Source organism: Meleagris gallopavo, chromosome 6 (assembly GCF_905368555.1).
Source record: "Meleagris gallopavo chromosome 6, MGAL_WU_HG_1.1, whole genome shotgun sequence".
In the NCBI taxonomy this organism is placed as follows: domain Eukaryota; kingdom Metazoa; phylum Chordata; class Aves; order Galliformes; family Phasianidae; genus Meleagris; species Meleagris gallopavo.
In genome coordinates, this window is record NC_139409.1 from 38,567,764 (window position 1) to 38,576,236 (window position 8,473).

Genomic DNA, 8,473 nt, shown 5'->3' on the forward strand with positions numbered 1-8,473 from the left:
CCTACAAAGGATTTCATTTTAGTTCAATTTGAACCGTAAAAACTGGAGAAAAATATTCTTTATCTTAGTAATATTTTCCTCGATAAAACTGTAAATTAACGATAATTTTCCTAGATTACAAAAAGATATTAAAGTGACTTCCCATTAATTACATTAATAAAAGGATTCTGTAGCATTCCACATGTATCAGCAGTTATCCTCAGTATTTCAGTATTCCCTTGTAGCTTAGGAGAACTTATGTAGAGGGAAATTAAATGAGGAACATTACTGAGATTGAAACTCATGTTTTCATTGCTTGCCACCTTGCTAAATGTACCAGAAGGTATTACTCACTCATTTTCTTCTCTAACATTTCCCCCCATAGCACAGTGATGCAGTAATACTTGCCATTACCCATCCTGAGGTTTTGAAGAGAATAACAGTCCTGAGACAGCCTTAAACTTTGTGCGTAGGCACAGATTGCATGTGGTAGGAAAGGAGATGGGCTCCCCACATGGATCTCCCTTCCAGCATTTGGGATTTTTCCTCAAAACTTCTTTAGTCTCTCACTTTGAAAGTCAAAGTCAAATGAAATCTGATCTGGTCAAGTAAAGTATTTTTACAAAAGACAAAGAAGGCTTCACAAATTGGATCTGTGAGTTAGACAATTGCTTAGGTTTTAGGTTGTTTTTTTGTTGTTGGTGGTGGTTTTTGTTGTTGTTATTTTTTTAATTTATTGGTTTGTTTTGTTTTGTTTAATTCCCTAGAAGTATGCTGTTGAACATATTAGAGATGACATGAGGGTTCATGCTTCTAAAGCGTATGTTCTGCAAAGACCTCCCCAATACATTAATCTTAACAAAACAAAAAAACAATCATCCTCTCTTGTAATAAAATAAGATGACAGATATCATAAAGCAAGCTGTTGTATTTGGGCTTAGTTCATTTTCTGAAAAATTACTTGGGAAAGCTACCTGAAAGTCAAATTCAAAGCAACACGTTGTGCCTGTAAGAAATCATAAAATTCATTATGTACACAAAGATCTGGCAAAGAAGAGCTGAATTTTTAGTAGTGCTGGATGGAAATTAAAATAATCCCAGGTAAGTAATATGTTGCAAAGTGATAGCTCAGTACGCTTGAATCTCATTTCAATTCAACACTGATGGTAAGTGAGATCTTAACAGAATATTTCAGAGTAGCTTTTCAAGTCTGTAGTCTGTAGGACAGAAAGATTTTTATTTGATACCTGCATAAAACCATAAAAAAAGTTTTTGGCTTTCTTTTTATAGGATGAATTAAAAATACTTGTCCAGTTTTATATGTTCCCATAATAGCACTTCACTGGGGAAATAGGCTGTCAATTATTCCTGTTTTTCATTTCAGATTTTTACATTTTGCTTTTAACACAAAGAAGGTGAGAAGTAAAACTAATTTCCCAAGTGATTTTGTTTTTCTTCATAAAGAAAAATGTAATCTTTAATGTTTCAAATGATGTAGAAAACAGCTATATATTTAAATGGCAAGTTTCAGCTCTCCATTAATATGACAGTCCATTCCAGATGAAAAGCCACCTTTCCCTGCATCTGTGGATGTCCTGCCATCAGTCATATAAATTGGAGATGCTATACTTGGGAACATTGTAGGGGTTTTATGTGTCTCTGTTTTTCTTTAACTACTTGTAATGAGCCATAACCATCTATCAGTATTAATTTTAGGGTACCGAAGGAGAAACATTTTCTTTTTGAGCTCTGTTTGCTGTAAATAAGTCATAAGCTGTGAGCTACACAATCCAGTCACCAGTAGTAGTTTCAAATCTAAAGAAGCATATGAAGGGAACAGCCTTGAGAATTTGGTGATGAGGCAAAACAGAAATGCTAAAGAAAGATGTAAACTGAAAAACAGTTGTTCTTGCAGACTTCTATGGAGAAGTCCTCCCCTAGGCAGTTTTTTTGTGAGGGATGACTTGAGGGAAAATACATATTTTTGTCAATTTCATATGTGGTTAATGGGGACTGAGATTACTTGCATAAAATGAGGAAGAATACATAAAGTTTGATGTGGATGACAGTCTCCTTAGAAAGACTGTTTGCTGCAGATTCTCGTGGAAGTGAAATGGTGCCAGTATTAAGATGCTACGTTTTCCTTTATGTAGTGTTTGAAGTATAAGAGGCACTGCCCCAAGCACTAATGGCTATAATATCCCATTAGTTGTACAGAAACTGAAGCCAAGCTGCCTATGTGCTGAAGGGTTAGGAACTGCACAGCTAAGATGGAAAAGGAACTCAAGTGTCCTCTGTGAATACACTCCAGCTGCTGTCAACTGACTTCATACCTTTCATCCAAACAAACATCTGAAGTGAAAATGTTTCTGTTTCTTTTTACATTGAAGTACTTAATTAGTTATCAATAACTCCTGGGTGTATGACTAGCCTCTCTAACAAGTGTATTTTGAAGATAATAGAATGCGACAATTTATTTTTTAAAGTAACTTTAAAAATTGAAATGGCCTGTATATGTAATTTCCATTGGTTATTACCATGATGTTTTCCTGAAAAAAACCCAAAATATGGACAATCATTGTTTTTTAGGACAAGAAGTTATCATAGAATCAATCACAGAATCACAGGATGGCCTGGGTTGAAAAGAACCACAATGATCATCCAGTTGCAACCCCCTCCTACATGCAGGGTTGCCAACCACCAGACCAGGCTGCCCAGAGCCACATCCAGCCTGGCCTTGAATGCCTCCAGGGATGGGCATCCACAGGCTCCTTGGGCAACCTGTTCCAGTGCATGACCACCCTCTGAGTGAAAAAAAACACAGTTATGTTCAGTTTTAATTATGTCACCAGAACCCCTATACTGCCTGGTCAAACCATGAAGACTAACAATATGCATAGAGCGTGGTCTCACTAACAAAAAATTTCCTGGTGCCTGTGTTGTATTTCTCCTATTTCTTTTTGGAGTAGTGCAGTATTCAGTCAAGCAGATAGGTGGACAGATACTGGTAGGTGTGTGAAGAAAATAGCTTTTTAAATTGAATTTGAAGGAATTTAATCTTGAAGGAAAATAATTAAACAAAATGCAAGATTAAATTTTATATGAAATAAATAATACGCAAAGTGTATATTAATTATGATATTACTCAGTATGGGCAACATCTCTTAGCAAAAGAGGCCTTAAATTTAAATCCAGATTTTGTTTTGACTTTTGGTAGTAATCTTTCCTTCACAGCAGATCACTGGCAGATTCCTTGTTACTGTTAACTCAAAATTATTAGCTCTATTCTCAGTTCCTAATACTAGACATCCTGGAGTAGCAGGAAAGGTCCAGGTTAAAGAAGAATCCGTACTTGAGTTATGGTTTTGGTGCTTTTCCCTTTTAGATCTGTACAAATGTATCATTGTCATTACAATTTCAATTCAACCATAACATCTTGATCCGAGTGCCTCAGAGAGTGGTGGAGAGATGTTGTGGGCCACGTTTGCGGGTATGCAGGAACACTCAGGCAGGCTCCAGCCAGCCCAAAGGGTAAAGAACTGATTATAGCTGGGACCATGTAGTGATCTTTTCACTAACACAGTTTTCAGCCCTTGGCAGTATATGACTTCCTCATCCCGATAACATATAAGTCACAGTATTTTGCAGCTGCTCTCAGACATAAGATTTTTCAGCCTTTCTATGCTTTCAGTCTTTGTGCTATTTTCTAGCAATGAGTTCAGCAGTTTGTTTATACTTACCATGGAGAAACGTTTAATGTCAGTGGCCTTAAACCTGGTGCCTGAACTGGAATCTATTTTATCCTTTTCCAGAAGTAAAACTGTAGTTTTCTTGTTGTAACTGTTGAGCAGTGAGCAGTACTCTCCTTTTAACCAGCTTTGCTGGGCCTTCAGTCAGTCTTTAGATTTCAAAAATGATTTCACTATGATAATATCAGGATCATTTATTTTTAGCACAGAGTGTAGCTAGTGCATTTTATTTTGAGATGCTATTTATAGACTGTTTAATTTTTTTTTCTGGTGAGCCCCAGATTGAATTTACGTGTTTTTTTTTTTTTTTTTTTTTTTTTTTTTGCACTTAGCAACAATTAAAATTACTTTTATATAAGCTTACCTTCATAATCAGCTGAAAATAGCAACAAATTTCTATAGCTTTTTTTTTTTTTTTTTTTTTTTTTGCCCAGTAGCCATCTGCTATTAAATAACTTCAAACCATTGGTACAATCCTTAGGTATCCTTGGGATCATTTTTAAAAGAAATTGTTTGGAGAGTGGAAAGAATGTTGACTTTGAAGAAATATAGTTTTGGTGAAATTCATATTAAACTGAAATTGATTACCCTCTTCCTCATGAGGAAAGATGAAAACCGCATTACTCTTGGTGGTCAGTTCAAATGACCATTTGTAAGGAAGCTATTCTGTATTAAATTTCTTAGGGACAAGAGCAACGAGAGTAGTTGAGGATGCAAAATGAGTTCTTGTAAGATAAACTGGTTACTTAACTAGCTAATTAAGAAGAAAGATGGTACTCTGTGTTCAGTTGGCTCAGTACAACTTCTGAATAACTTCTGAAATGGATCATGTTTCTGGAAATGCACAGTTTTAGTCTGTTTAAAGGGAGATGAGGATTTACCTCACTGAGCATTCCCAAAATCACAGTGATACCAATACAGAGAGGGCCCCTGAGATCTTAATTTTATCCAATTAATTAGAATTAGAATGACTTGGGAGGGAGAGGATTTGAAGAGCAACAGTCATGAGTTGGTAAGTCAGACAGGTGTCTGATTCAAGGATGGAGGATAATGCAGGAAATCTGAGTTTCTCTTTTAGGATATGAATATGATTGAGTTTCCTCTTTAAAAAGTCACGTACATGTGCAGGTAAATAAAAATCATAGTCTCCTTGCATTAATGTAAAAATAGTAATTTCACATTTATATAATAATCTGAAGTAGCTCTTCTCCTTTTGATAGAGTAGCTCTGTATCAATATAACTGATATTAGAATTTGACCCTAAGTGTAAAATGAAATTATCTTCCTGTTGAAGCATCACCTCCTGGAGATGCCTGGCTTCCTGTGAAAAAAGAAATTGAGCTAATACTTCTGCAGTGAAGGGGATGCTGACCTGCTACTGATACATTTTGTCTTCAGCAGTACCTTGAAATCTTTGCAGAATGTCCAGGCTTTGTTTCCTATCTGCAGTCCTTAGGACAGCTGTTGTTATGTGACAGCTTAAGGGATAAAAAAGTAAATCTAACTTCCAGGTCTTATCTTTTTTTTTGCTTATGTTCCACAAATCTTCAACTGTTGTCCTACAGAAAGATGCACACAGAATCATTTCCATTTGAAAGATGAACTATATATTGTCTGATGGAGCCCTTTTTTTTTTTTTTTTTTTTTTTTTTCCCTCACACTCTTTACTCACTCAGGTGCTTATTGCTTATAGAGCCTTTCTGACCAGCCTTCACAAATGCCTAGTAATTTCATGTATTCCTCTTCTACATCATTCAGGTCATCTTCCATTGCTGTGCAGCAGTCACCACTTATTGACAAATGAGGCTTGGGGGAAAGTAACTTAAAATGCAATCAGAAAGGGACTTCTTGTGGATGCAATAGTAGTTGTAGCTTTATACCTACCCAGTGCTCCAATTACCTTGTCAATGAGTGAAATATACGCTGCAAAAGAGAAGTGGAGATGAATGCACAGCTAACATCTGAAGATCAATGTAGACTTGAATCAATCTCAGATTAATTAAATATGTGGATAGCACTAGGGATGTAAAAGGAATTTTACAGATAGGTGGATGTATGCATATTTTCAAAACTGATAAGCAAATTTGATCCTTGGATCTTAAGAAGAAACAACTCACAATGTCTTGATTTTCTAGAAGTGTCAGGATACCAAACATTAAAATGTAGGTCTCTTTTGGGGCTCTCTAATTGGTATTTCAACATAATGGAAGAAGAACCAAATCAGCAAATCAACATTTATTTCCTTAAAAACTTTGGTCTCAGGAGCTTCCACCTAATATATGCTACTTTGTGAAGAAATACATGAAAAATATCAGGTGTAGGTAAATGTAAATGCATGACAAAATTGGGCAATAGGATTGTGTGTTTTTTCAGGACATGGAAATCTGTCATCTAGTAATAATAGTAGCCACCCAGACTCAAGTATCCTATTCATTTCCTGAAATAAATAATCATAAAAATATTCAGATACTGATTTTAATAACACTGTATTGTTATGCTTTGTCTTTTGCACTGTCCTTAGGTTTTCATTTAGTTCAGTATAATGAAAATGCCAGCAAAGCAGTATGTGTTGGCTGTCCAGTGTGAAAATGCAGTTGACACCTTAGTCAGACACCTCACAAAGGCAAACTGTCCCCAAAGCTTTTGCAAGAATCTCAGAAGATGTCACTGCTAATTTACACAAGGCAAGGCAGGAAAATGCTCTCCTAAAGGAAGATGTCCCAGCATTGTTCCAAGATAGTGGGAAATCTGTAGTCTTTGAGGAACAGATGTTACCCAGAGAAGATGAAATACAACTGGGAAAGCTGAGCAGACTAAAAGATTATACAACCATACATTGTTGCAAGATGGAAGTTAAATTCATTTGCTACTCTAAGACAAAAACTTCAGCGCAAACAGGAAAGGCACAGGAATGGGTAAGAAGTGCATGTTTTCTCCTTGGTAATTCTGTGCACTGGATAAAGTAGATTATTCTGCTGTTTGCACTGTGAAAAAATAGAGGGACAGTGGGTACAGTCCAGTCAGAGAAGAGTGTTGATTTGTATAGGATTGCAAAAATAATGGCATGTGTGAAACTGAGTTGGGATTTGCACGGCTCGAATTCATTTCTAGTTTCATTCAACAGGATCCATGCTCTTTTTGGCATTGTTCAGTGGCTAGGTCTGTAGTGATTCCAAGTCAGTGTTATTTTCCTTTCCCTGTCATTTTAGGATTTTGCAATCATAGCTCTATTTTGTGCTAATGTTTATTAACTCCCCTCTTTGGATAACAGGAGTTCTTGAAAGAACTTCACCTTCTTGAAATCTTGTTATACATTTAGACTCATCCTAACCACTGATTAACACACTCATATACTCAAGAATGTTTGTCATGTTGGAAACATATTGCAGATTGTTCTTCTGAGCCATGTGAGAGAAGCAATGGTTGTCTCCTTCAACCTTCCATCCCCTGTCTCTTTTATTTACCAGACTTTAATTTCTTTTACGGTAAGTTTGATGACTGCCCTTAGACTGGAAGAATACAGCATCCTGCAAAAAGGCCAGCATGAAAAAAACAGGAGAATTTGGTACATTATCATTCTCTTGCACTTTGAGTTTTCACTTCAACGTATACTAAAATTGAATTAAAAAAACACTGTAGATCTGTCTCTTTCCAAAACAGCTCTTTGCCAACATCTCCATTTGAACCATTAAGCATTGGCTCTGTATTTCTTCCTCATCACTATCATGTTAGCTAGGAGAATTAAACACCCTTCTCCACTCAGTTTGACAAACTGCTTCTTCAAAACTGCCCCTGGAAAATTTTGCCTAAGGCTGTTCTTCTTCTCAAGCCTTAATAGCGAAGTAGCTGACTTACCCTTCAACATGCAGCCTCTGCAATTTTTCTATAAAACTAGAATGCTTTTCCATAGTTTGATTGTGGAGGATGTAAGTTCTTCATGGTATACTGATAAAAGTAAGATTAAATATGAAAACCTGCATATTTGGAAATGGTTTTTTTTTGTTGTTGTCCCCCCCCCGAGTTATTATAGAGCATTGCTTTTTTTTTGTTTGTTTGTTTGTTTTTTGTTTTGTTTTGTTTCTTTCCTTCCCCAACATTACCTTGCAGGAAGCATGCAGTGTAATAGCTACTTGATAATGCGTTTAGACGGAGAATGGATGCATTTCAAACCCTCCTAAATGTTTGAGGTGGTTGTCATCACCGTCCCAGTATGATAATTTTCATACTAAAAGCAGCAAGGTATTACACTGTTTTAAAGTTCCCGTGTTTCTGTCCTGAAGGCTGCCAACCCTGTGAATAATGTTATCTGGTGCTATGTAAAGACGCTACATAATAAATAAACCTGATTGCCTCCCTGTAATTCTCACTGACATACAATATTCTTTCCTGCTTATTGCAGCAACGAGAGAAATTCTGGTTGGTTTAATTTTTCTCCATAAAGAAAAGTGCCCTCATGTTTGAGGTTGCTCCTCCTCTTGTCTGCAGCAGCTGTTGCTCCAGCAGAGTTAACCTCCATGGGTTTCTAGGAAGTGCTTTGCATTGTGCCTAGACTCTTTCAAACAAAGCATCGTGAGAACCACTTTTTCGTCAATCTCCAAATGACTGCACAATATTTTTTCTCATTACTCTTCTTCTTAGAAGTGTGTTGCAAAATCAGGTAGACTTTGGTATGTGTGTCTGGTGGAAAAGCTAAGTCATGGTTTTCACCATGATTGAGGACCTGGTGGGAAGGCAGAGCCAACCCA

General features: G+C 36.5%; 1 protein-coding gene across 12 annotated transcripts in view; it reads left to right on the forward strand.

Moving 5' to 3' along the window:
* RBMS3 (RNA binding motif single stranded interacting protein 3) overlaps positions 1 to 8,473 on the forward strand; it is a 700,434-nt gene that overhangs the window by 224,554 nt on the left and 467,407 nt on the right. The window lies entirely within an intron of this gene.